The sequence below is a fragment of the Hemitrygon akajei genome, chromosome 13, assembly GCF_048418815.1.
Source record: "Hemitrygon akajei chromosome 13, sHemAka1.3, whole genome shotgun sequence".
Lineage (NCBI taxonomy): Eukaryota > Metazoa > Chordata > Chondrichthyes > Myliobatiformes > Dasyatidae > Hemitrygon > Hemitrygon akajei.
Genome location: NC_133136.1, coordinates 9980578 through 10003205, shown reverse-complemented (window position 1 = coordinate 10003205; position 22628 = coordinate 9980578). Strand labels below are relative to the sequence as shown.

General features: G+C 43.9%; 1 protein-coding gene and 1 long non-coding RNA gene across 11 annotated transcripts in view; both read left to right on the top strand.

Moving 5' to 3' along the window:
* Positions 1-22628, top strand: part of LOC140737630 (transcription factor 4-like) — a 653305-nt gene that overhangs the window by 69463 nt on the left and 561214 nt on the right. The window lies entirely within an intron of this gene.
* Positions 18409-20338, top strand: LOC140737633 (uncharacterized). The gene is made up of 2 exons (XR_012101205.1): positions 18409-18664; positions 19835-20338. It is a non-coding gene; the product is annotated as an uncharacterized lncRNA (long non-coding RNA).

Sequence of the window (22628 nt, the reverse complement as noted above, 5' to 3'; positions counted from 1 at the left end):
TCATGGTCATGGGAAGGCCATGATTGCCTACGTCTTACGATGGCAAATAATGAATGAACTCAAATTTCACTTCAATCTTTTAAAATCCCGAGCAATTTTACTCTCTCCCCTCCTTCACTCTCTGTATACCCATGACTGTTTTTCCACCCACAGCTCCAATCTGCTAATTAAATTTGCTGACGATACTACATTGATTGGCCTAATCTCAAATAATAATGAGGCAGCCTACAAAGAAGAAGTCATCATCCTGACACAGTGGTGTCAAGAAAACTACCTCTCCCTCAAAGTCGTAAAAACAAATGAGCTGGTTGTGGATTACAGGAGGAATGGAGATGGGCTAACCCCTCTGGACAGCAATGGATCTGGGGTTGTGACGGTGAAGTTCCTCGGCATAAATATCACCAAGGATCTCACGTGGTCTGTACATACCGGCTGTGTGGTGAAAAAGGCACAACAACACCTCTTTCACCTCAGATGGTTGAAGAAGTTTGGTATGGGCCCCCAAATCCTAAGGACTTTTTACAGGGGCACAATTGAGAGCATCCTGACTGGCTGCATCACTACCTGGTATGGGAACTGTACTCCCCTCAATCACGGGACTCTGCAGAGGGAGGTGAGGACAGCCCAGCGCATCTGTAGTAGTGAACTTCCCACTATTCAGGATATTTACAGAGACAGGTGCTTAAAAGGGGCTCGAAGGATCATTGGAGACCCAAGTCACCGCAGCCACAAACTGTTCCAGCTGCTACCATCCGGGAAACAGTACCGCAGCATAAAAGCCAGGACCAACAGGCTCCAGGACAGCTTCTTCCACCAAGCCATCAGACTGATGAATTCATGCTGATACAATTGTATTTCTATGTTATATTGACTGTCCTGTTGTACATACAGTTCATTATAATTCACTATAAATTGCACATTTAGATGGAGAGATTATGTAAAGATTTTTACTCACGTATGTGACGGATGTAAGTAATAAATTCAATTCAATTCAATTCAGTTCAATTCAATAATAGTTTGGATGATTTCCCTTGTAACTTAAACCTAGGATCTGATTTCTATTCGACACTCTGTTAAAATCCGTCCCAAAGTGTCATGTACTGAACTGCTGTTAGTACTTTGTGTTGTGTGATCGAGAGCTATGTGTAGTGATGGCATAACTCTTATCCCCACGCAGTCAAGTCCTCCTGACCTTTCGGCCAATATTCCATTTTTATAGCAACATACACAAAATGCTGAAGGAACTCAGCAGGTCAGGCGGCATCTATGGAAATGAATAAACAGTCGATATTTAGCGCCGAGACTCTTCATCGGGACTGGAAAGGAAGGGGAAGAAGTACAAGCTAGAAGGTGAGAGGTGAAGCCTGGAGGTTGCCAGGTCATTGGGTATATTTGAAGCAGAAGGTGATAAATTATTTATTGGACAGGGCATGGAGGGATATGATGAGAAGGCAGATGTTTGGACCTGAGAGTGGAAGTGCATCAACCATGATGAAAAGGTGGAGACGACTCGATTAGCCAAATGGGCTAATTCTGCTCCCATATCTGATTGGCTTATGAGAGTGGGAGAGGGGAGTATGAAGTTAGAATCTGGGTGGTGACAGGTGGAAAAGGTAAAGAGGCTGAAGAAGGAAGAACCTGATAAGAGAGTGGATCATGGGAGAAAGGGAAGGTGGAGAGGCACTGGGGGAGGTGATAGGCATGTCAGAAGAAGAGGTAAGAGGGTTCCATAATCATTGTTATTTTGCATCTATTTGTGATGTTTCAATGATCTGAGTCAGAGGGGATCCAAGGGCCTTTGGACCTCTGATAGTTCTAGCTTATCTGTATTTAGAAGATATTTTGTCTGGTCTGAAGAGAACAATTGTACATTTCCCTTGTTTGGAATATCAGTTTAATATCAGTCATATAATCATTAAATTTGTTGTCTTTGTGTCAGCAGTAAAATGTAATACATGATCGTAGAATAATGGAGGGCAGTGTTCTCCTGCCCCCCTTACCAGATGGTGATGCAACGGTTAGAATGCTCACCATGGTACATTGGTAGTATCTATGATGACATACCAAATCTCCTCAAACTCCTAATGAAATATAGCCACTGTTATGCCTTTTTCATGACTGCAATGATATGTTGGGTCCAGGTTAAGTTCTCAGAGATGTTGACGCCCAGGAACTTGAAATTGCTTACTCTTTCCACTTCTGATTCCTCTATGTGTGTTCCCTTATTGTTCCCTTTCTGAAATCCACAATCAGTTCTTTGGTCTTACTGACCAAACCATTTCCTGCGAATAATTCGTTGACAATTGTTATGGTTTCTTGATTCTGGCTTAGGGGATTGCCAATCTTTATGCTGTTGATAAATTTGGAAATGTGACAGTGAGTTTGCAGTGTTGATCCTTGGATACAGTTAGTCATATCCTGTCAATTTAAGTGCGTCCTGTTATCCCTACTCTGTCACCTGCCCATTGGTCTGTTTCCTGGACAGGTCAGTCACTCACTTCCCCTTTCATAAGCTTCAGCCATAGCTGACTGTTGCTGAAAGTGGACTTTATTAAAAGTCATAGCCACAAAGACAAGAAAATCTGCAGGTGCTGGAAATCCAAGCAACACGCACAAAATGGTGGAGGAACTCAGCAGGCCAGGAAGCATCTATGGAAAAGAGTAAACAGTTGGCACTTTGGGCCAAGACCCTTCATCAGGGCTGGGGTAGAAGGCTGAGAAGTTAGAACAAGAAGGTGTGGGGAGGGGAGGAAGAAGTACAAGGTGGTAGGTGAAAATGGGAGAAGGGGACGGGTGAAATAAAGTAAAGAGATAAGGTGAGGGAGGGAAATGGGAATGGTGGAAGTTGGGGGAAGAGGGTGGGAATAACTGGAGGTTTGAGAAATTGATGTTCATGCCATCAGGTTGGAGGCTACCCAGATGGAATATCTCCTTACCAGCTTATCACCTCCCCCTTTCTTCCATGGTATTCTACCCTCCCCTATCAGATTCCCCCTTCTCCAGCCCTTTATCTCTCTCACCCATCAAGTTCCCAGCTCTTTACCTCGCCACTCTCCCCGCTCCCAGTTTCACCCATCACCAGCCACCTTGTACTTCTTCCTCTCCTCCCCACCACCTTGCTCTAACTTTCCTCTAGTCCTGATGAAGGGTCTTGGCCCAAGATGTTGACTGTTCACTCTTTTGCAATAATGCTGCCTGGCCTGCTGAGTTCCGTCAGCATTTTGTGTGTGTTGCTTATTAAAAATCGAGCAAATTTGCTCATCCCGACACAGAATGCGGGATTTCCCGGTGATCACCTACTTCAATTTGACTTAAGCAGTTCCATTTTGAAGTGTCAGTCCACAGCCTCCTCTACTGCTATAAAAAGGCCACACTCCTCAAATTGCTTCTGGGTAGCCTCCAACCTGACAGGCTTTCTCAAACAACGGTAATTTTCGCTCCCTCCCCACCGACTTCTCTTTATTTTCCCTTTCCCCGTTCTGGTTTCTCTCTTACTCCTTCCCTTTCTCCCATGGTCTATTGTTTTCTATCAGAGTTCTCCTCCTTCAGCCCCTTACCTCGTCCATCTATCATATCCCAGCTTTTTACTTTATTCCTCTTCCCCTACCCATCTTCCCCCTCACCTGGTCCCAACAAATCACCGGCCAGCTTGTCCTCCTCCCATCTCACTTCCCCGACCTTCCTATACAGGCTTCTATCCCTTTCCTTTCCAGATCTGATGAAGGGGCTCGGCCTGAAACATCGACTGTTTATTCTTCTTCGTAGGTTCTGTCTGACCTCCTGAGTTCCTCGAGCGTTATTTTGTGTTCCTCAAGACTTCCAGCATCTGCTGCACCTTGTGTTTAGGTCTTTATTAATGGTACTTTGGTCCATATAAGTAACATTGAAAGCTATCCCTTGTCCATCAACTCCAGCTAAACACTTTCAGGTTTGGCAGGTTTGACCACCTCCTTTCTTCTTCTGACTGTTATGCTGCTGGTGTTTAGGGCAGCAGTGAAGGTCCTCCATCTCTGTGGTGGTGTTCACAGTTTCCTTCACTGCGTCGGTAGCTTCCTCTCAGTTTACTGTCAGCCTAGCAAGTCCTGGGTGGAGACTCAGGAATACCAGCGCATACAGATGCAGAAGGATTCTTCATTGCTGTTTCCGTAACAGTTTTGTTTTACTAGTCAGGGTTGTTAGTCCTGAGCTGAACCCCCGAACCTGGAGGACTGGTGGGCGTCTCTTAGTCTGGCCTCTACCTTGTGACCTGTTTGGCATGGTGACCCTACCAAGAGTCAAAGCATAAGACCTGACTGCAGCCGCCATAGCTGTCCGAATCACTGAGGCATGCAAATCTCCAAACTATGACAAGGTTGTGGTCCTTTTGGAGGCAGGTATGACATCGTCTTCAGAAATTCATGTTGGTTCCCTCTGATCAAGTTTAAATTGTCAAGGTGTTAAGTCAGTCTATCCTTAATTATAAACTCTAGTAAATTCTTAACAAACAGATGTTAGACTAACTGATCTCTAATTCCCTCATTTCCTTCTCTCACTTTCTTATAAATATAAAGCACTTCTGGTCTTCCCTGGGGACTCTACAGCCAATCGATTACCTTAAAGTACACTTGCCATATGTCAGCGTAGCAGCTAATTTGTGTGTGGCAAGTTCTCACTTGTAACAAACAAATGGCCAGTCTCTTGATGGGCTGAGGGAGGACTGTGGACAAACACAATCAGAGAACTCTGCTCTTTTTAATCCATTCGTGGCATTTGGGTTTTATTGATGTTGCCAGCTCTTTTTGAGAAAGTGAAGTGAGCTCTTTTTTTATATATTGAAGTGCTCCAGCCACATGCGATGGTGACTCAGTCTTGGTATGTAGAAACTTTGATTTAATTGAGTGGTGTGCAAGGTCGATTTAGGGGGTATTTAGCAACCAAGTGTGATAGGAACATGCCTGCCTTAGCGTGCAAAGTCAGTCCGGCTGGCTCGGTAGATGAGGTCAACAGTGAGATCCACCGGCAGTTCTGCAACACTTCGTGGAGAGCGAAGGGCGTGACAAGGTCCAGAAGTCAAGGTTTGACCCCAGCTTTGATGACTGTTGTACCATTGGACCTGGACTCTATGTTTGAGAGAGTGGAACTGCTTTGGTGCATCAGCTTGTTCACTCTTTCACTTTACAAATTCTTCCGCACAGGTTTCTTTGTGCATTTCACATCGAAGAACTGTCATCATCAGATACGATTGACAATCAGAATCAGATTTAATATCACCGGCGTATGTTGTAAAATCTGTTAACTTTACAGCAGCAGTACGATGAAATACATGATAGAGAGAAAAACTGAGTTACAGTAGGCATATATATGTGTCTATTAAATAATTAACTTAAGGATGAGCTGTGCAAAATAACAGAAATTAAAAAAGTCATGATGTATGTTTATAGGTTCAATGTCCATTTGGAAATCGGATGGCAGAGGGGAAGAAACTATCCCTGAATCACTGAGTGTGTACCTTCAGGCTTCTGTACCTCCTTTCTGATGGTAACAATGTGAAGAAGGCATTTCCTAGGGAAGTGGGGAACCTTAATGATGGACGAAACTTCTAAGGCATCGCTCTTTGAAGTGTCTTGGATACTATGGAAACTAGCACCTAGGGTAGAGCTGACTAATGTTACAAAATTATGCAACTTAATTTGATTTTGTGCTCTACCTTACACCACCCCCCCCCCCCCCCATACTAGCCAGTAATGCAGCTGGACAGAATGTTCTCCATGGTACATTTGCAGAAGTTTTTGATAGTATTAGTTGACAAACCAATTCTCCTCAAACTCCTAAAGAAATATAGCCACAGTTTGCCTTATTTATAGCTGCATCAATATGTTGCATCCAGAGATATTGACAGCTAGGAACTTGAAATTGCTCCCTCTCTCCATTTCTGATCCCTCTATGAGGATTGGTTTGTGTTCCCTCGTCTTACCCTTTCTGAAGTCCACAGTCAGATTTTTGGTCTTGCTGATACTGAGTGCAAGGTTGTTTGAACCATAAGACAGAGGAGCAGAATCAGGCCATCTGGCCCATCAAATCTGCTCCACCATTCAATCATGGCTGATCTTTTTTTTATCTCCTCCTCAACCCCAGTTCCCGGCCTTCTCCATGTAACCCTTGATGCTGTGTCCAATCAAGAACCTGTCAATCTCTGCCTTAAATACACTCAACAATCTGGCCTCCACAGCTGCATGTGGCAACAAATTCCACAAATTCACCACCCTTGGGCTAAAGAAATTTCTCTGCATGTCTGTTTTGAAAGGGTGCCCCTCTATCCTGAGGCTGTGCCCCCTTCTTCTAGAATCTCCCACCATGGGAACACCCTTTCCACATCTAATCTGTCTAGGCCTTTCAACATTCAAAAGATTTCAATGAGATCCCCCCTCATCTTTCTGAATTCCAGCAAGTACAGACCCAGAGCCATCAAACATTCCTCATATGATAACCCTTTCATTCCTGGAATCATCCTTGTGAACCTCCTGTGGGCCCTCTCCAATGCCAGTATGTCTTTTCAAAGATGAGGGGCCCAAGACTGTTCACTATACTCAAGGTGAGGTCTCACCTGTGCCTTATAAAGCCTCAGCATCACATTCCTGCTCTTGTATTCTGGACCTCTTGAAATAAATGCTAACATGGCATTTGCCTTCCTCACCATCAACTCAACCTGCAACATCACTCTGCGACACCACTCAACTAATTGGTTTGCCTTACTCTTGTATGCCCTTTTGTCACCAGCAGAGATTCTGCCAACAGTGGTTGTATCATCAGCAAATTTGTAGATGCTATTCAGGTTATGCCCAGCCACACAGTCATGGGAGTAGAGAGAGTAGAGCAGTGGGCTAAGCACACACACCTGTGGAGGGCCAGTGTTAGTTGTCAGCGAGGTGGAGATGTTATTTCCAGTCCACACAGATTGCGGTCTTCCTGTGATGAAGTCAAGGATCCAGTTGCAGAGGGAAGTAAAGAGGCCCAGGTTCTGTAGCTTTCTGATCAGGACTGTAGGAATGATGGTGTTGAGCTATAGTCGGTAAACTGCATCCTAACATAAGTATTTGCATTCTCCGGGTGATCCAAGACTGTGTGGAGAGCCATTGAGATCTCATCTGCTGTAGACCTATTGTGGTGATAAGTAAATAGCAGTGGGTCCAGGTCCTTCCTGAGACAGGTGTTGATTCTAGCCATGACCAACCTCTCAAAGCATTGCATCAACGTAGATATAAGTACTACTGGACAATGATCATTGAGGCAGCTCCCACTGCTCTTCTTGGCCACTGGTATAATTGTTTTGAAGCAGGTAGGAACTTCTGACTGTAGCAGAGAGAGCTTGAGGATGTCTTTGAATACTCCCTCCAGTTGGTTGTCATAGCTTTTCAGAGCCTTACCAGGCACTCTATTGGGCCCTGCTGCCTCTTGTGATGTAAGCCTCTAAGACAGAGGTCACAAGGTGTCGGATGCTGCAGGGATCCTCATAGCTGTGGTTTTATTTTCCCTTTCAAAGTGGGCATAAAAGGCATTGAGCTCATCTGGTAGTGAAACATCGTTGCCATTCAAGATGTTGGGTTTCACTTTGTAGGAAATAATGTCCTGCAAACCGTGCCAGAGTTGACGTGCATCTGATGTCAGCTCCAACTTCTCCCGGAATTGTTTCTTGGTTTTTGAAATAGCGCTCCACAAGTCATATCTGGTTTTCTTATACAGACCTGGATCACAGACTTAAATTCCACAAATCTAGCCCTCAGCAGACAGCAAACCTCCTGCTTCATCCACAGCTTTTGGTTTGGGAATGCACAGTATGTTTTTGTAGGCATGCAGTCAACCACACAGGGTTTTAATGAAGTCGGTGACAGCTGTGACATACTCATCCAGACTCAAAGATGACTCTCTGAATACAGTCCAGCCCACTGATTCAAAACAGTCCTGTAAACCCTCCTGTGCCTCCCTGGTCCGTACCTTCTTCGTCCTCACAATTGGTTCTGCATTCTTCAGTCTCTGACTATACACGGAGTAGAAGTATAGCCAGGTGATCAGACTTGCTGAAGTGTGGCCGTGGGGTAATACGGTAAGCACTCTTCAACTTAGTGTAAGAGTGGTCCATCATGTTGACCCCTCTTTTGCTCGTGGCTTCTTAAAGGGCCAGTGTGCTGGCCACAGTGCAGTCTTTTTCCATTGGTTTTAAGCAGCGATAGATCATTCAATCTCATTAGAACTTCATCTCTGGCTGTACGCATCATAGTTATTGTTCTCAGCTGTAGCAGGCTAACATAATATTAGATGTTTTCAATCATTTTCAATGTTAGTGTCGTCCGTGATGTTGGTGCCCTGGTGTAATCATGGGCTGAGAGTCATAAGTTAGTTAGAATAGCAGATTTCCCTTTGGTAATTTTTTTTTCTTTTGACTATCTGGAATCTCCATGGCCCAAACACTGGGACTAGTTGCTTATTCCACAGTTATTAAAACAATTTGCAGCTCTGGTGGAATTTGAGATGAGATATGAGATTTAAGATTAGCTTTATTTGTTGCATGTACATTGGAACAGAGTGAAATGACATCAGAGAGTCAAATCACATCAGAGAGGATTGTGCTGGGCGGCCTGTAAATACCACACACTTCTGACCAGCATACTTACCCTAACCTGTGTGTCTGAAATGTGTGAGGAAACCCACGCGGTCACAGGGAGAATGTACAAACCCTTTCAGACAGCTGCGGGCATCGAACCTTGATAGTAGAATTGGTGCTGTAGTAGTGTTAAGCTATGTTGTTGCCCCAATTTGAACTTGTTTAATGATCCAGACAGGCAACACCTTTGTATTATGACTCTGCTGTACTATCATTCCCCTACTGCAAGTCCCAGGATATTTAACTGTACCATTGCCTGCGAATTTCTATGTTCTCAAATTGCTGATCATGGATTATGGTGCTTACTGAAATCATCTTGATTAAGGGATAAAGATATCTTGTGTATTGGTATCTTGTACTGTATTCTAGATATCGATGACTTCACACTTTCAACTTGTTGAGACTGAAAATAATCCGATGATCCACTTGCTTAATATCACACTGCAGTGTGTGTGAAAATACATATTGTACTTTCTGTGAAACCTGTGCAACCAGGCTCTTGTAATAAAATTATGTGACATTTGTATAGAAGTTATCTTGTGTATTTATATTTATTAAGCATTTAAACAAAAATATTCTGTTCTTTTTTGTGCTGCAACGGATCCAGTGTAACAATTATTTCATTCTCATTTACACTTGTTTACTGGAAATGAAATTAAACACTCTGAATCTTAAATAATCTTCGATTTATCAACCTGAGAACTGACCTTAAGATCACTAGCTTGATGAATAAATCACAAGTAGGATCATCTGGTTTAGCTGAAATTTTCTTGGGTAAACTGAAGTACGGAAATTTTCTATACTTCAGAATAAGCTCAGGTAAACCTAAATTGTTTTACAAATTCAGTCCTTACTCCATTCCACCCAAAGTGAATAATCCTCTCTGATCAGATTCCACCATCTTCAGCCTTTTGCTTCTTCCAGCTCCCACTCACCACAGCCTACAGACCCACTGTCAAGTACTCCACAACTCAAGTGCGAGTGTGTGTGTGTGTGTGTAGTTTTCCATAAATTCTGTTGTAATTCTATGTTCCTGAACATGCCAGAAAATGAATGTCTGGGTAGTATATGTCTGAGTAGTGTGTGGTGGTGGTAGTAGTGATGTCTGGGTAGTATATAGTGGCATGCATGTACTTTGGGCACGATGGTAGTGTAGGGGTTAGTGCAACACTACAGCTCGGGGCGTCAGAGTTCAGAGCTCAATCTCAGCGTCCTTTGTAAGGAGTTTATGCGTCTTTCCCATGGAATATGTGGTGCTCCAGTTTCCTCCCACAGTCCAAAGATGTACCGGTTGGTAGGTTAATCGGTCAGTATAAAATTTTCCCATAATCAAGTTAAGGGTTCAGTCGGAGTTTGGTGCATGGCATGGCTCGGAGTGTCTGTTCAACAGCGTATCGTATCTCTAAATAAAATAAATAAAGTAATAACTTTTCTTTAACTTTACCTTTCGAGGTTATCAGATCGTTCCCACTTCCTCACCTCCACCAAATAATCTTTCTCCTATCTCTTATCAGCTCATGCTCCCCTTTCCCCCCACCCCCCAGCCCTTTTTTTTTTGGCTTTTGTCCTCCTTCTTTCAAGTCTTGAGGAAGGGTCTCAGCCTAAAACATCAGCTCCATAGTCTGACCGGTTGAGTTCCTCCAGCACTTTTGGTGTGAATACTCACGATTGCTTTCTGTGCTTGTGTGTAAAAAAAAAAGAGACGAGGTTACTTTATTTAGTAACTTCTGAAAAATCTTTGAACAATCTGTAACACAATTGACATTTTGCTTAATAATAGCCAACAAAATTTGTATTGAGTTTAAGCTGGTTTATCGTGCTGGTGACTCACAAGTCTTCAGTGACTCAGTAACCTTAGTAATTGGGATAAAATTAGCCCATCATTGTATTGTGTAAGTGATTCTCTACAGGATGCTGAATAAAAGAACCTTCACCCACACAAGGCAGTTTTGCTGTTTTCTTAGGGAGCGGTGATTGATGGAAGATTTGCAATGAGTCTTTTATTTTTATGGCACTTGCTCACAGACCAAAGGTATTGAAACCTTATTGTGTTTCAGTTCCTGTTTTTGGCAATTTAAAAAAAAAACTGGCGCATTTTTGACCTCGAGACTGCAGTGCATATCCGGACTCTGTAAATATCATTTGAATTAATATTATAGATTATATGTTTAAATAATTTTTGGGCTTGTTTTTAACTTTACTTTGGTCATCCTGTTATATTCCAATGGGACCTTTTGATCCAGAAGCAGGACTTTTAAAGATAAACATTTTTAAAGATTAGCTTTGTTTGTTACAACACACACAAACTGCAGGAGGAACTCAGCAGGTCAGGGAGAATCTATGGAAATTAATAAACAGACAGAGTTCCAGATGGAGACATTTCTTCAGGACTGAAAAAGAAGTGAGAAGACACCAGAATAAAGAGGCAGAGGAAGGGGTAGGCAGGTAGATGGAAGGTGACATGTGAAGCCAGGTGGTTTGGAAAGATGAAGGGCTGGAGAAGAAAAAATCCGATAGGAGAGGAGAGTGGACCATATATATTGAAACATCCAATGAAATGCGTTATGCTACGTCAATGACCAAAGACCTTGAGGTTTGTACTTTGGGCAGCCTGTAAGTGTCGCATCACTTCTGATGATAAACGGACAATAAGCTGGACTGGTCAAAGAACACTGAGGCTGTCTACAAGAAGGGTCAGAGCCATCTCTATTTCCTGAGAAGAATGAGGTCTTTTAACATCTGCCAGATGATGCTGAGGATGTTCTACGAGTCTGTGGTGGCCAGTGCTATCATGTTTGCTGTTGTGTGCTGGGGCAGCAGGCTGAGGGTAGCAGACACCAACAGAATCAACAAACTCATTCATAAGGCCAGTGATGTTGTGGGGGTGGAACTGGACTCTCTGACGGTGGTGTCTGAAAAGAGGATGCTGTCCAAGTTGCATGCCATCTTGGACAATGACTCTCATCCACTCCATAATGTACTGGTTAGGCACAGGAGTACATTCAGCCAGAGACTCATTCCACCGAGATGTAACACTGAGCGTCATAGGAAGTCATTCCTACCTGTGGCCATCAAACTTTACAACTCCTCCCTCGGAATGTCAGACACCCTGAGCCAATAGGCTGGTCCTGGACTTATTTCCACTTGGCATGATTAACTCATTATTATTTAATTATTTATGGTTTTATATTGCTATATTTCTTCACTACTCTTGGTTGGTGAGACTGTAACGAAACCCAATTTCCCTCGGGATCAATAAAGTATGTCTGTCTGTCTGTCTGTCTGATGCCAGCATAGTATGTCCACTAATCCTAACCTTTTGAACTGTGGCAGGAAACTGGAGCACCTGAAAGAAGCCCATGTGATCACAGGGAGAAAGTGCAAACTCCTTACAGTCAGCAGTGGGAATTGAACCCCGACTGGTGATTACTGCCACTGTATAGCGATTGAGCTAACTTCTGCGCTGCAGTGCCGCTGGTATAATTTTGTTACTTGGCATGAGACTGAATCAATTTAAAATGAGTTAAATTGGCTTATTAAAGTCATTTACTTTGTACAGTGAAAATTTTGTCTTGCATACTGTTCATACTGATTAATTTAGCACAACAGTGTGTTGAGGTGGGTGTTGTCCATCATGTCCGACGACGTCAGGAAACCTGTATGGGAGTTTTTAAAGTGGAAAAGCCTTTGCACTGGGGCAGTTCCAGTCTCTTGTCCCTCAAGTCCTTCTCTGCCACCTGTCCTACACCCCTCCCGTGATGTTCCACCCTAGTCATTCCCAATATCCTTTGCTTCCACCAGATTTACAAATTTGCTCTCTGCTGCACATTGACAGATACAGTATAGTGCAAAATTCTTCAGCACTCTGTCTATACATATGTAGATTTAAGGTGAGAAGGGTATTTGGACAGGTGTGTGATTAGGCAAGCTATAGAACTTTATGGTGCAAACACAGGACAACAGGACTTAGACACCTTAGTTGCCATGGATGAGTAAAAAAGTCTGATTTATTATCACTGGTATATATGGTGAAATGTGTTGTTTTGCAGCAGCAGTACTTTGCAAAACATAAAAATTGCTTCTGTTTTTGTACTGTGTGTCGTTTTGACTATGTGACTGTATACTTGTTCTGTATAGGGCAGGTCAGTAGTGCAGTGGTTAGCGTAACGCTGTTGCAGCACCAGCGACCCAGGTTCTATTCCCACCGCTGTCTATAATGAGTTTGTATGTTCTCCCGGTGACCATGTGGGTTTCCTCGGCATGCTCCGGTTTCCTCCCACATTTCAAACGCAGACTTCCCTTTAGAATAGAGATGAAGAGGAATTCCTTTAGCACTTGATGGCTGTGGGTCTGCACTCATTGAGAGTTTTGACAAGTGAGAGGAGATCTCATTGAAACGTACTGAATATTGAAAGGCCTAGATAGAGTAGATGTGGAGAGGATTTTTCCTGTAGTGGGGAGGTTCTAGGACCTGTGGGTACAACCTTAGAAGAGGGACACGGAATTAAAATGCAGTCTAGGAGCAATTTCTTTAGCCAGAGCGTGGTGAATCTGTGAATTTCATTGCCACAGATGGCTCTGGAGGCCAAGTCATTGATCATATATAAAGAAGAGGTTCTTGGTTAGTAAAAGCCTTCAAAGTTACGTGGTGTAGGGTTGAGAGGGATAATAAATCAGCCATGATGGAATGGCAGAGCAGACTCAATGGGTTGAATGGCCTAATTCTGCTCAGTTTTTATGGTCTTATAGTTTTTTATGGTTAATAGGCTATGGGTGTAGTTAGGCATTGTGGGCTCATTGAGCCAGAAGGGCCTGTTATCATGCTGTATCTCTTAAAATAAACAGCTGACTAACTAAAAACCTAAATTCCTGAGCAAACACGAGGAAATCTGCAGATGCTGGAGATTCAAACAAAGCACACAAAATGCTGGTGGAACACAGCAGGCCAGGCAGCATCTATAAGGAGAAGCACTGTCGACGTTTCGGGCCGAGACCCTTCGTCATGACTAACTGAAAGGAAAGATACTAAGATTTGAAAGTAGTGGGGGAGGGGGAAATGCGAAATGATAGGAGAAGACTGGAGGGGGTGGGGATGAAGCTAAGAGCTGGAAAGGTGATTGGCGAAAATGATACAGAGCTGGAGAAGGGAAAGGATCATGGGACGAGAGGCCTCGGGAGAAAGAAAGGTGGGGGGAGCACCAGAGGGAGATGGAGAACAGGCAGGGTGATGGGCAGAGAGAGAGAAAGAAAACAAACAACTAAATATGTCAGGGATGGGGTAAGAAGGGGAGGGGCATTAACGGAAGTTAGAGAAGTCAATGTTCATGCCATCAGGTTGGAGGCTACCCAGCCGGTATATAAGGTGTTGTTCCTCCAACCTGAGTTTGGATTCATTTTGACAATAGAGGAGGCCATGGATAGACATATCAGAATGGGAATGGGATGTGGAATTAAAATGTGTGGCCACTGGGAGATCCGGCTTTTTCTGGCGGACTGAGCGTAGGTGTTCAGCGAAACGGTCTCCCAGTCTGCGTCGGGTCTCACCAATATATAAAAGGCCACATCGGGAGCACCAGACGCAGTATACCACACCAGCCGACTCACAGGTGAAGTGCCTCACCTGGAAGGACTGTCTGGGGCCCTGAATGGTGGTGAGGGAGGAAGTGTAAGGGCAGGTGTAGCACTTGTTCCGCTTACAAGGATAAGTGCCAGGAGGGAGATCGGTGGGAAGGAATGGGGGGGGGGGGACGAGTGGACAAGGGAGTCGGGTAGGGAGCGATCCCTGCGGAATGCAGAAAGAGGGGGGGAGGGAAAGATGTGCTTGGTAGCAGGATCCCGTTGGAGGTGGCGGAAGTTACGGAGAATTATACGTTGGACCTGGAGGCTGATGGGGTGGTAGGTGAGGACAAGGGGAACCCTATCCCGAGTGGGGTGGCGGGCGGATGGGATGAGGGCAGATGTGCAGGAAATGGGAGGGGGCTTCCCTTCTTCCACCATTAACTCTGCTCTCAAACGCATCTCTTAGTATCTTTCCTTTCAGTTAGTCCTGATGAAGGGTCTCGGCCCGAAACGTCGACAGTGCTTCTCCTTATAGATGCTGCCTGGCCTGCTGTGTTCCACCAGCATTTTGTGTGTGTTACCTAAATTCCTGAAGTAGTTCACTACTTTGGAGCATTATTTAGTGTAATTAATAATGCTGCTATTAGATTATATAGCTTAGTTCTTCAATACAATGTAATTATATATGTATCTCGCTGTGTTCGGACTTTGGCCTGTTTTTGGTATGAATTCGTTTATGTATAAAATGCATATATTAGCATATAATTATAATGAGGATGGTCTGCAGAATTGTTTGATGTGGTTAATAGTAAACTAGTATAGTCAGTAATAGCTATATCATTTATTGCAGAGATAACACCCAGCTATTTGATAAAATTTAGAAGAAAAGTGAAGATGTCAGTGACAAAGGAAATTAGGGCTTGAAAAGAGAGTCTGCTCCAGAACTGAGTTTTTAAAGAGAACCGAGACTCTTGAACCAGAGGGGATAACTTCGGTCAACTGCAGCAGTGCTGACTGGTTTCTGGGCTAGGGGACTCACTTTCTCCGTCAGTTGTTTGCTTGCTTTTGGTATTTGTTCAATCTTTTTTCCCCCTGCACATTGGGTGTTAGTTGTTTTTTTTAAAATGGATTCCATTGGATTTCTTTGTCTGGTGGCTGCTGGTCAGGAGATGAATCTCAAGGTAGCAGAGATATAGTATCCGTCCTTTGATAATAAATGTACTATGACTCGGCTTCACCCACTGCATTACTGAACTGTTCCCACAACCTGTGGACTCACTTTCAAGGATTTTTCTTTTCATGTTTCTATCTATCTGTTTATTAATTATTGTTTACTCATTTTGTACTTGCACAATTTGCTGACTTTTGCACATCGGTCACTTTCCCATCCTGTTGGGTGTTGGGCATCCCTGCGAGAAAACAAATCTTAGGGTTGTCAGTGCTGTTGTATGTGTGCTTTGATAATAAATATACTTGAACTTTGAACTTATTTTGCAAGAGTAATTAGAGCCTGGTTTAGAGAAGGCTTGCGGAGAAGTTCGAGGTGAAATTATTATCAAAGTACATATATATTGTCGTATGCTACTTTGAGATTCATTTTCTTGCAGGCGTTTTATGGGAAAATAATGAAAAACAGTAGAAGTTATGAAAACTAGACATAAACAACACCAACTGACAAACAACATTGGTTACTTCACTGTGGAGGGAAGTGGAGGAATTTGGGACAGGGGTCCCAAGAGGAGATATGTCAGTTAAAATGAAAGAAATCAGCAAAACAAAGATGCACAGAGTTGTTAATCCTAATTTTTCTAGAACAAAGAAATGTTGTTTACTCTTCAGCGGTTTGCAGACACTGAACAAATCATCTGGGTTTCATTTTTGTTCCTCATATCCTGTTCCAGTCCCAATCAAGCTATTTTTCTAATTTTATTTATAACACCACATCAAAACTACGACAATTTTGAAAGTTTGCCTTCCATAATTACAAAAATCTTCTAGCAAATGGAGGATGAACATTTTTCAAAGATTTAACCACTGTGCGCAAATGATCTGTGATCAAACGATCTGTACTATCGGGCAAGAGGTTGACACCATCAGGTTCAGGAACAGTTATTACCCTTCAACCATCGGGCTCCTTAACTGGTGTGGATAACTTCACGCACCTCAACACTAAACTGATTCCACAACCTGTAGGCTCACTTTCAAGAATTCTGCAGCGCAGGTTCTTGGTGTTATTTATTCATTTTTTTATTTGTACAATTTGTCTTTTGCACATTGGTTGACAGTTTTTGTTTATGTGTAGTTTTTCATAAATTCCTTTTTTTAAATTTTCTTGTGAATCCCTGCAAGAAAATCATTCTCAAGATGGTATTCTCAGTCCACTGCTGTTCAGGGTCGACCATGGATGTTCCATCCTAGTTGTCTAGACATGCAAGCCAGGGCAGTGTAATAAGGTACCCATGTGGCAGGCTCCCCCTCTCCATGCATCTGACAAACCCAAAGCAATGGCAGAGGCTGATACAGTTTGGCATCAGCAGCGTCACAGGAGTTTCCAGTCAATGCGGGACTGCATTAGGGACTCCAGCTCCCGAATTTGTCCTTGGGGTTTATTCCCAAACCCTTCCCCATGAGTGGGTATAGCCGCAAGGCAATGGCGGTTTGAGATCAGTATTTTCCTTCTAGATGAGCTGCCAACCACAGCCGACAAGCCCAAATCAGCCTGAAGTGACTGATTTTAGGTGCCACGTTTCAAGGTGGTATCTGGTGACATAAATGTGCTGTGATAATAAATTTACTTTGAACTTTGATGATCTGGTGATTGTGTGTGGCTAATAAAGTGAATAAAAACTTGTTAGTTAAGATGCTTCCTAATTTTTCTGCTGCACCTTTCATTTCATCTTTTCGAAAAGGATTTTGCAGTTTAGCGTCTGCTCTTTTCCAACACTTTAAAATGTCCTTTCCATGCCATGAGAACTCATGGTGATGTCTCTGAGACCTGAAATGAATTTTCCTTTCACCCCACTACACGACTCTCCCTAACCACCATACTAAAAGCATTTAGTCATGCAGTCATAGAGCTCTGCAGCACAGAAGCAGTCCCTTTGGCCCATCTAGTCTGTGCTGAACTACTATTCTGTACCTGGACCACAGTCCTTCATATGTCTCCTATTCGTGTTCTTATCCAAACTTTTCATCAATGTTGAAATAAAACCCACATCCAACACTTGCACCAGCCCTTGTTCCACACTCTCGCCATCCCCTGAGTGAAGATGTTTCCCCCCTCATGCTCCCTTTAAACATTTCACCCTTGACCCATGGTCTCTTTAAATTCCCTACAGCAGATTTGAGGATAGAAGTGCAACAGTTGTTTGAATTTCTGTCTCTCTGCTCCGAGTGCGCCTACCATTCAGAGATCTTGTGACCAACGCGTGCCAAAACGGACAAGGTGTAACAGCAGAGCGGGTTCCTTTTCCACTGTGTCATGCATTTTCAGCTGCTTTACTGAGGAAGAGTTAAGCCCGTGTACTTCATAACAAGGAGAAAATAAGTAGTTATTCTAAAACCAGCCTTTGGTGTCTTCCGACCAGTGCGTTTTTGAAGGTTTATACCTGTTGCAAAGCAAATGATTTTTGTAACTGGAGGAACCAAAAAAAAAGATGGGCATCTCCTTTCTGATCCCAAACTTTCATCTCCAGATTGTAAAGAAATCAAAGTCAAAGTAAATTTATTATCAAAGTATGTATATGTCACTGTCTACTACCCTGAGATTCATTTTCCTGCAGGCATTTACAGGAAAATAAATACTATAGAATTGGTGAAAAACTACAGAAACAAAGACTAACACACAACCCATGTGCAAAAGGAGAAAACTGTGCAAATTAAAAAAATTTTTTTTTTTAACTGAAGCAGCAAATATTTGTAGTGTCGCTGACACATTCTGACTGATTGCATCACCGTCTGGTACGGAAACGCCACTGCACAGGAATTGGAAAAATCTGCAGAGGCGGATGAACTCGGCCAGCTCTATCATGGGCATAAGCCTCCCCGGTATCGAGGACACCTTCTACAGAGAATGCCTCAAAGGTGGTATTCCTCATTAAGACGCTCACCATCCAGGACATGCCCTTTTCTCGTTGCTACCATGACGAGGTATAGGAGCCTGAAGACCTGCACTCAATGTTTTAAGAACAGCTTTTATGGTCACTGAGCTGAACTGAATACGCCTGGACTCTTTTGATTTTGTGTTTCATATTCTGCATTTTTTGCTCTTTGTTTTGTTGCTGTTTGCATGATTTGTTTTCTGACAAATAACTGAACCTTTGCAATTTTGAGGGGCGTGGGGGGTGCGGTTTGATGTCTTTCTTTGAATGAGCTCTTTGTTTTCAACCAAGGGAGAAAAATTACTTGCTCACTTTTGAAGGCAGCCATTGAAACAAATTCCAAGACTCGCGGCACGGAAGCGTAGAGGTCAGCCTAATGCTATTAAAGCCTGAGCGTCCGGGGTCTGAAAGGAGTTTGTACGATACCTCTGTGATCATGTGGATTTCTTCTGGGTGCTCCAGTTTCCTCCCACGTTGCAGAGATGACCTTTATTTGTCTCACGTACATCAAAACATAAAGTGCAACGCGTTGAATCAAATCAGCTAGAATTTTGTTGGGCAGCACGCTAGTGTCACCATCTTTCGGCAGCACGTAGCATGCCCACAACTCAGGAACCGTAACCCGACATCTTTGGAACGTGGAAGGAAAGCGGAGTGCCCAGATGAAACCCATGTAGCCACAGGAAGACCAAGCAGACTCCTGACTGACAATGGCGGGGATTGAATCCTGATCTTACAGTTGGCTGCTGTAAGATGTTGTGCTAACTGCCACCCTACTGTGTCACCATTAGGTTCAGTAAGCTGTGGGCATGCCGTGTTGGTGCCGGAAACCTGGAGACAGCTGCGGGCTGCCCCAAGCATACTCTCAGATAGTGTTGGTCATTGGCACAGATGACTCGCTTCACTGTATGTATTGATGTACATGTGACAAATTAAAGCCGATCTAATTGTTATCGCACTTGGTCACTTGATGAAAGTAGAACAAATCCTCTGAGAGCGCCAAGTTGCAACAAAATGGTCGAGGATCTCCGCTCCATCCGCCAAAGGCAGTTCTTCCTGGTGACCAAATAGTTTAATTCCTGTTCCCACTCCCATTCTGACATGTCTGTCCATGGCCGCCTCCTGTTTCAAGATGAGGCCACTGTCAGGGTGGAGAAGCAACACTGTATATTTCGTCTGGGGAGCCTCCAACCAATTAGCATGGATATTGATTTCTCTACCGCTTAAAAAAATGTTTTTCCTCTCCTGCTCCTCTTCTTCTATTCCCTACTCTTGCCTTTTACCTCTTCTCAACTGCCTATCACTTTCCCCTGGGTCTACTCTTCCTTCCCTTCTCCTGTGGTACACTCTCCTCTCCTAGAGCTTCCTTCCTCTCCAGCACTTGACCTTTCCTCCCCAACTGGGTTCACTGATCACCTTTAGCTATCCTTCTTCCCCACCTCTTCCCACCTTTTTTATTCTGGCATCTTCCCCTTTCTTTTCCAGCTTTGAAGAATGGTCTCAGCCTGAAACGTCGACTGTTTATTCATTCCCATAGATGCTGTCTGACCTGCTGATTTCCGCCAGCATTTTGTACGTGATGCAATTAAACGGTGATTGCTGGGTGACGAGGAATTATGTTCAAAAAGCACTGGAGTGGGTGACCAGGACTGCGCAGAACTTCATCGGGACACAACGATCGGATATGGAAAGTGTGTACAACTCACGATGTCTGTGGTGGCAACATTGTGATGGGCTCAACCTACCTGTTCAACCTCCTGCCATCTGGCAGGAAATAGAGAAACCTCTCTGCATGGACATCCAGACTGAAACACAGTTTTTCCCTCAGGGCTGTCGTGCAACTGAACAATGCCCTATTTTCGAGTTGTTTGTTTTTAATTCATTTGTAACCTAGATGTCACTGTAAATAACTCAGACGTTATTTTAAATGTAGTCATTGTGTTTTTAGTAACTGAATTGCCTGTGTGCAGTTTTGCTCTGAATGGACCGGCTCTGCAATCTCATTCCCAGCAATGACAATAAAGCTCTATGTGTGAATGTCGCAGAGTAAGAGATTTTGGTTTTTATCATCTAATATTTCTCATGGATGAAACTGGAGATGTTGCATGAATCTGAAGGCATTGAATTAGCTGAGATGTGGGGGGGGGGGGTGGTTCCTTAAAACTGCATACTGGAAGCAAATACTAAACAGGCAGAGCAGGCAGTGTTATGTATTTTTATTTATCTATTTTCTGAGATACAGTGTGGAATTAGCCCTTTGAGTTGCACTGCCCGGCAACCCCCAATTTTTTTAATATTGGCCTATTCACAGGACAATTTACAGTGACCAGTTAACTTGCCAACAGTCACGTCTTTGAGTTGTGGGAGGAAATCAGAGCACCCGGAGGAAACAGGGAGAACGTGCAAACTCCTTCCCGGCAATGGTGGGAATTGAACCCTAGTTGCCTGCACTGTAAAAGTGTTGTGCTAACCACTGCTGTACTGTACTGTGCTAATTATGCGTGGAGAAAGAATGACAACAGAGTATGATTAACTGCTCTAACTGAGTCATGTTAGTAATGGTACAGTGGTCGGAGTGACGAGCCAGATCTTCCAAGATGAAAATGTATACTAAAAGTGAGCGCCTTCCTCGCATAGGAAGTCCAATTGTTTCATGTCTCTGTGCAACGGCTGCATACACACCTGCCACGTTTTTGCAATTGATCTGCTATGGTCCATTCCTTCCCCCTCTAACTGCAAATTAGTGGAAGGGAATGAGTTTGGAAAACTAGGAAATAGGTGAAATGTTTATCCCTCTGTACTGGTGGATGCATGCTTGAGAACTATTGCAGGAGGGCAGTTTCTCTCTCTGCACCTCCCTGTCCTGCCTTCGTGGGCTGTAGCGCTCAGGCAGTGTCAATGGAGACAGAAGCAGGTGGTGAGCGACATGCGCGCACACACAATGCAGGAGGAACTCCACAGGTCAGGAAATGAAAAAACAGTCAACATTTTGGGCCGAGACCCATCATCATGACTGGAAAAGAAGGGAGAAGATGCGAGAATATACAAGTGAGGGAGGGAGGGGAAGGAGGACAAGCGAAAGGTGATAGGTTAGGCCAGGAGGGTGGGGGAGGGGTGAGGCGATGTAAAAAAGGCAAAGGGCTGGAGAAGTCAAGTCAAGTCACTTTTTATTGTCATTGCGACCATAACTGCTGGTACAGTACACAGTAAAAACGAGACAATGTTTTTCAGGACCATGGTGTTACATGAAACAGTACAAAAACTAGACTGAACTACGTAAAAAAAAAAAACCAGAAAAAAAACTACACTAGACTACAGACCTACCCAGGACTGCATAAAGTACACAGAACAGTGCAGGCATTACAATAAATAATAAACAAGACAACAGGCACAGTAGAGGGCAGTAAGTTGGTGTTAGTCCAGGCTCTGGGTATTGAGGAGTCTGATAGCTTGGGGGAAGAAACTGTTACGTAGTCTGGTAGTGAGAGCCCGAATGCTTTGGTGTCTTTTCCCAGACGGCAGGAGGGAGAAGAGTTTGTATGAAGGGTGCGTGGGGTCCTTCATAATGCTGTTTGCTTTGTGGATGCAGCGGGTAGTGTAAATATCCGTGATGGCAGGAAGAGAGACCCCCATGATCTCAGCTGACCTCACTATCCGCTGCAGGGTCTTGCAATCCGAGACGGTGAAATTTCTGAACCAGGCAGTGATGCAGTTGCTCAGGATGCTCTCAGTACAACCCCTGTAGAATGTGATGAGGATGGGGGGTGGGAGATGGACTTTCCTCAGCCTTCACAGAAAATAGAGACGCTGCTGGGCTTTCTTTGCTATAGAGCTGGTGTTGAGGGACCAGGTGAGATTCTCCGTCAGGTGAACACCAAGAAATTTGGTGCTCTTAATGATCTCTACCGAGGAGCAGTCGATGTTCAGCAGGGAGTGGTCGCTCTGTGCCCTCCTGAAGTCAACAACCATCTCTTTTACTTTGTTCACATTCAGAGACAGGTTGTTGGCTCTGCACCAGTTTGCTAGCTGCTGCACCTCCTCTCTGTAAGCTGACTCTTTCTTGCTGATGAGACCCACCATGGTCATGTCATCGGTGAACTTGATGATGTGGTTCGAGCTGTGTATTGCAGCCCAGTCATAGGTCAGCAGAGTGAACAGCAGTGGACTGAGCACACAGCCCTGGGGGGCGCCCGTGCTCAGTGTGATGGTGTTGGAGATGCTGCCTCTGATCCGGACTGACTGAGGTCTCCCAGTCAGGAAGTCTAGCATCCAGTTGCAGAGGGAGGTGTTCAGGCCCAGTAGGCTCAGCTTTCCAATCAATTTCCAAGGGA